The sequence below is a fragment of the Megascapheus bottae genome, chromosome 20 (genome assembly GCF_031878675.1).
Source record: "Megascapheus bottae isolate mThoBot1 chromosome 20, mThoBot2.hap1, whole genome shotgun sequence".
NCBI lineage: Eukaryota > Metazoa > Chordata > Mammalia > Rodentia > Geomyidae > Megascapheus > Megascapheus bottae.
The window spans coordinates 25,963,382-25,969,381 of record NC_143528.1 but is presented as its reverse complement, the minus strand read 5'-3'; the positions used below and the strand labels follow the sequence as shown (position 1 = coordinate 25,969,381).

General features: G+C 39.6%; 1 protein-coding gene across 1 annotated transcript in view; it reads right to left on the bottom strand.

The window, feature by feature from the left end:
* Positions 1 to 770: 770 nt before the first annotated feature.
* Asb5 (ankyrin repeat and SOCS box containing 5) overlaps positions 771 to 6,000 on the bottom strand; it is a 65,034-nt gene continuing 59,804 nt past the window's right edge. Inside the window, exon 8 of the mRNA XM_090353777.1 lies at positions 771 to 903. The gene's annotated coding sequence lies outside the window, so the exon portion shown is untranslated. The remainder of the gene's footprint in view (positions 904 to 6,000) is intronic.

Here is a 6,000-nt window from a genome sequence, read left to right as displayed (position 1 = left end):
AACCTGTAAGGCCTGGAAGGACTGGACTGAATCATGGTTAGCACTGTCAACTAGTTTAGCTTTCCCAAGTTTTCCTTTAAATGACTCCTGGGGCTGCCTCTGATAGCAGAGATAACATATGGCCTGGTGGTGGGGGGGGGCTAACAATTGCTATCAGACCTGGGCAGAATGCTGGCCAGACAGCATTCTTTGGTTTGGAGGGGCATACAGCATTCCCTCCCAGTTCTGCACCCAAGAAAACCCACACAATTAGAAAATATACATCCAAGTATAGCAACCCCTCACATCAGTGTATCAATTCTGACTCTATTTACATTACTGCAGTTTAACTGCATACCAACTTTACTCAAGACATACTCATACCATTGGCGACATACTCAAACCTTTTACGACTTACATGAACATTCCATGATTATTTTCCCTTTTGAGCAAACATTTAAGAGAATTCCTTTCAGATCCTTTTTTTATCCAGATAAACCATTTTTCTCAACTCCTTTTTCAAAACCTTTACCTTTTCTTACTTGATTATAGGCCTCATTTACATTTAGTGCCTCTCACCTCTAGGTTGTTTAGCACTAGATGGAAAATTCCCTTTACCCATCCAGAGTCACCATGATGGCTGCAAAAAGTTTCTTAGGTGCAGTCTTATTTTATTTTTACTTATATGACATCATACCATTGATTTTTAAGATTTTCTGCCTGAACTTTTTTCTCCTATGACTTCGTTAGGGGACTTTGAACTTAGCACAGATAGAATGTCTCACCACCAAGGGTTTCCAGTCTTCTCAGGAAGCAGTTGCGGGGTGGTGGAATCAGGCAGATGTGTAGCAGCAGCCTTGCCTCTCAGTAGTTCCAGTAGAATGTCACACCTCCTGCTGGGTGGCCTGCAAATTTCTGCACAGACTGATAAGAGAAGGTTAGGTTAACCCAAGGCCTGACTTTGGTGAATTTTTCCAATGCTTTCCTGGTTGTTTTTTCTGAGCACACTTGTTTTTGCAGCACCCCATTGGTTTTCAAGATAGTATAGGCTGAGATCCCAAAGCAATACCAGGGTGACAACTTTTAGTAACCAGATTTTTCTTTAAATGAGGCTAGGATTCTCTAGACAGCTACAGAAGACTTGAACCTGTAAATATTTTTCACAAGTGCAGTTTTCACTCTTGCACATCTATTACTACTGTTTCTCCTGCCTCTGATTTATCCTCTTTATTCCAAAAATGACTCATCTCTTCATCTTAAAAGAGGAGGGGGAAGACTCTCTTTAAGTCTTTGGCCCATCTTTTAATGGGATGGTTGTTACTTTGGAGATTAGTTTTGGAGTGATTCAATTTTTTGAGTTCTTGATATATTTTAGATATGAGGCCTTTGTCCGTTGTATGGTGGGTGAAGATCTTCTCCCACTCTGTAGGCTTCCTAATTAATTTACTAGCTATGTCCTTTGCCATACAAAAGCTCTGCAGTTTAATGCAGTCCCACTTATCCAACCTTTCTCTGATTTGTTGTGATTCTTGGTCCTTATTAAGAAAGTTTTGACCTGTGCCAAGGAGGCCTAGTATATCTCCTATTCCTTCTTATAAAGTTTTCAGTGTGTTGGCTTTTACCTCAAGGTCTTTGATCCATTTGGAGAAACAAAAATGGCCTATAGACACATGAAGAAATGCTCAACATCTCTGGTCATAAAAGAAATGCAAATCAAAACAACTCTAAGATTCCACCTCACTCCAGTTAGAATGGTCAGAATAAAAAAAAATCTAATAACAACAGATGCTGGAGGGGATGTGGCCAGGATCACTACTACATTGTTGGTGGGAGTGCAAACTCCTTCAACCACTATGGAAAGCAGTATGGCAGTTCCTTAAAAGACTAAACACAGAGCTCCCCTATGACCCAGCAATTCCACTACTTGGCATTTACCCACTTGTCCAGAAACAAGGACATACTAAATAATCCACTAGCACAACAATGTTCATTGCAGCACTATTTACCATAGCAAAGATATGGAACCAGCCCAGATGTCCCTCAGTTGATGAGTGGATCAACAAGATATGGTATTTATACACAACGGAATTCTATGCTGCTGTCAGAAAGAACGACATCACCCCATTTGTAAGGAAATGGAAAGACTAAAAAAAGCCAGACTCAAAGGAACTTGGACTCAATGGTTTCCCTCATTTGTCATAATCAGTAGAAACCTTGGGCTCTCCTAGCACAGATTTGCAGTAGAGCAAAACTTTGATACATAAGGCCATATAGTATGACTCTAAATGAAAGGACCCCTAGGATATAGAAACAAAAGCCATATAATGAATGATTGTTGTCCTTAAGGTACTATGTTATCTCTCATCTCTTTTGCTGTCCCTTGGTTATCTCATATTGTTATAGTATCTCACTTCATTATCTGATATATCGGATATATTTGTATTTGGTTATTTGAAATTGGATAGGGAAGGGGGGAAAACAAGATGAGGGGTGGGGATGTGGGGGAGGGAAAATGGGACCAAGACATGTGAAAGGGTATCAATGTATGTGAATTAATGCACCTTCTATCTGGCAAATATCATGTAACCCTTCTATTAACTACAATAAAAATATATGAAAAAAAGAGGAAAAAAACAGAATTGCAAGTCAAAAAATAAAAAATAAAAAAAAAATAAAAGAGGAGGGGGGTTGATGGGCGAAGACCCATATTCTGTAACTTTTTCAAGCTCACTCAGGGTCATTGTTTCTAGGGACCTAAAAGTTTAGCCTATTTTACCAAGGGTTGCCAGGATTAGATATAAGAAATAATACAACATTTAACGATTGCACAAACCTTTTCTTTGGCTACAACAGTGTAGCTTACTTAGCACCTATCTGCAAAGGTTTTTTCCTGATTGTCTGGAGAACTTAGTTTCTGTGACCCTAACAATGCCTAAGTTACCTAAATTAGCCTATATACAGATCAATAGGGATACAACCTCAGGTCTACAAATTTCCAGAATTTGTGGCTGGTATTAACTCGGAATTTGCTCAGTTTGGGCTTTGACCAAACACGGGGTTCAGGATTGTAAACTACCTACTATTACAGATGATTGACAAGTTCCTTCCCAGTTATGGAGTAAATGGACATGGACAGTAGAAAGGCATGCTTACAAACTATTCTGTGACCTCACAGCTCTGATTAATTTTGAATGGCCAAGCACAAGTGACTCTAAAATCTGACACCATCTCTGCCATCCAATCAGTGGCTTACTGCACCTGAATGCTTCATTGTTTTTGTCCCAGGAGTGTCTCTTCACACAGGGATAAATGTTCACTTGGTTGGTTGCTGGACTTGAACTCAGGGCCTGAGCACTGTCCCTCAGCTCTTCAGCTCAAGGCTAGCACTCTGCCACTTTGAGCTCCAAAGCAACTCTGCCTCACTGGCACTCTGCTGCTAGATTAAACACCACAGTCTCACAGGGACTTTGCTTTGCCTGGGCTAGCTCAGAACTGCAGCTTTCAGATCAATGAGTCCTACAAAAGGCGATTTTAGTCCAATCAAAGCAACAAGGTGGTCAAAACAGAAATAGTCTCTAAGCATGAACTTACCTGGAACTTGGTAAGGGCCAAAATTACATCTGAGTAAGGATCTGTTGTCCTTCCACATGGGCCAGCTGGAAATTGCTATAAAGAAACTTACAAGGGCAAACTGAAATAGCAATTAAGCAATCATTTTGGTAGTCCTAATTTTTCTTATTTTTTTGAAGCAAATAGGACAACTTTACTTTTAAATTGTGTTTAGAAACCCATTTTTGATTTTTTTTAACTTTTACTGATATTTGCTTAAAAACTTAACATTTTAGCTTTTAATTTCATTTAAAGAACCCTTATGGGCTCAAGACATTTTCTTTGTCTCTAGGCCTCCTTTTAGAAGAGGCTTTTTTTTTCCAGTTTAGGTTACTGCTTAGAACTCCAATAACAGTTTAAACTCAAATAACATTTTTTTTCCTGATGCAAGAATTGCAAACATCATTTCTGTACCTAAGGTCCAGACTTAGTTTCCTTCTTTTTCTTAAATACATTTAATTGCAAAATAGCATGAAACCAAATTATAAAGAGATAAACTTCTAAACATTTTTTTAAAACTCTTCTTTAATTTTCGATACTTATCTCCAAATTTTAACTCAAGGAAATAAATTCCAAATTCCCTAATGCCTCTGTACTAAACAGAATACAATTTTTACAATGTAAACAGCTCTATGCATTACAATACTAGATTTTTAATGCAAATTTCAGAATCTTTAGAAAAATCCTATTAATTACTTCCTCTTTAAAACAATGCAATAATCCTTCGAGACATTGGAAACATTTAAACCTAATCATTTTCTTGAAGTTTAGACTTAGATTTACCCAACTGCCTTTGTGTTTCAAGTATCAATTTACCCATTATTTTACACAGCATGCTGAAAATTTAACCTTGAACATGTTCATTCACACCCATTCATATATACATTCATACTCAAAGATCTTAAAGCACACAAAATTAATATTGGCCATTCATTTTCTGGAAGCTTTAGTGTCAAGAGAGTTTTGCCAATTTTACTCTTGCAGCTGAAAACCAAGTTCAAAACAAAATTTTTTACAAGACAACTTAGTTGAAATTATTAATTGGTGGGGAGTCTTCCAGTGCCAAATTCAACCTACCTGGGGCATAACTCTAGTCATTTTCCCAATTTTGACTAGGCCAACTCACATACCAGTGCACAAGACCAAATTTAAACCTGGGAGAACCAAGACTGATGCCTGTGTCCTGCCACCAATTGTCTCCAGAATGTCACTAGCCAGGTTGTTAGGAAAAAGATAACTAGAGTAGGCTTGCAGTAGACTTGCAGATGCCTTGCCTGCCCCAATTGCAGCTGAGTGGGAGAAGCCATACCAGGCTGGAGACCTATCCCAGGGGGGCTGAAGCTTTTTCAAATGCTTAGTGACAAAGACACACACACACAAAAAACCAAGATTCCATATTTAGGACTGGTACCAGACAAGAAAAAAAAAATCTAACAAAACAAGACAGAGAAGCAGAGACCTTTAAATAACCCCGAATTTTGATGGTGTGCCCTGCAGCAGTCAGAGTGAGGAAGAGACCCCAGGCCCCTGAAAACTCTCAGGGGGTGCCTCCCCTGTGGAGACCTCTGTTCTCTGGCAGCTGGCCAGACAAGGCCATCCGACCCCAAATGTGAGTCAATTTGCAGAGCAAAAAGTAACAAGTTTATCCTGTAAAGATTTGCATGCAAGATAGAACAAAGCAAACAAATGCCAGGTTTGCTGAAACAAAGTTAATTGGGCACACGATACACACACTGAACTAAAGAAGAAATGCTGCTCAGTGTGGATGGTCAAGACAAAAATGGGGGGCAAAAAGTGTTTTAACCAAGAGGGAAATCAAAAGTTCCCTCAGGCTCAGCTGACCATCCATCTTCAAAGGAGGGCCATTTCTCTCTGCAAAGTGTAAACTAATTTACTTTTTCTAATTTCCATACTCAAATTAAGTGCTCTGCCCTTCGCTGATCTCCTGGGTCACTCGGGAGAGCAGCAGCCAGTTGTAAACCTACGGTCTCCAGGATTTTAGCTGTTGATTTTTCTCTTCAATTAAAAACAGTTAATGTAACACAAGACAACTACTCGACAAGACAAAACACTTAATCAGACAAATCGCATGTGCATCCAGGCTGTAAACCCGAGAGATTTGGTGTACCTCCAAAGTGTGGACTCGACTAAGACAGGAACTATCAGACAATGAGACAGACACAAGAATGCATCAATCCTAAGGATAGTTCCCAATACAGCCTGGATGGTGCTATTAGACGATGAGAAGTTGCAGGGTAGTCTGTCCTAGGGATAGCCCCCCAGAAGGGCGCAGGGAACGTCTCCCGCTGGCCCCATTGGCTGTCCTATGGCACGTCTGCCAGGACTTCTTGCCAACCAACTCAGAATCAGAACCTGCAGGCAAATACAGAACACAAAACACAAAACCGAAAG